The 203-nt window shown below is 43.3% G+C and overlaps 1 protein-coding gene across 1 annotated transcript in view; it reads right to left on the bottom strand.

Annotated features, from left to right (window-relative positions):
* LOC119586309 (protein SCAI-like) overlaps positions 1 to 203 on the bottom strand; it is a gene marked incomplete in the record, with an annotated part of 55,295 nt that overhangs the window by 46,935 nt on the left and 8,157 nt on the right.

The following is a 203-nucleotide window of genomic DNA, read 5'->3' as shown; positions in this document are numbered from 1 at the left end:
CAGTTCACAAAAAGAAATTGGTCATTTATAATGGGGCTTCAGCCACACTGGCTGCCAGAATAATGCAACAAACTAATGAAGGAAGCAGCCTTTGGTGGAATTGTTCACAAGGGCCAAGCTGCGAGCACTAAATTGTAGATCGGTAGTAGTAGTGTCCTTTGGCACCACAAAATGGTACCCTGAACTTTTCTTTTTGGGAATGG

This window comes from Penaeus monodon, chromosome 21 (genome assembly GCF_015228065.2).
Source record: "Penaeus monodon isolate SGIC_2016 chromosome 21, NSTDA_Pmon_1, whole genome shotgun sequence".
Classification (NCBI taxonomy): Eukaryota; Metazoa; Arthropoda; class Malacostraca; order Decapoda; family Penaeidae; genus Penaeus; species Penaeus monodon.
The sequence above is the reverse complement of the archived record's forward strand: the minus strand, read 5'-3'. Positions and strand labels throughout refer to the sequence as shown.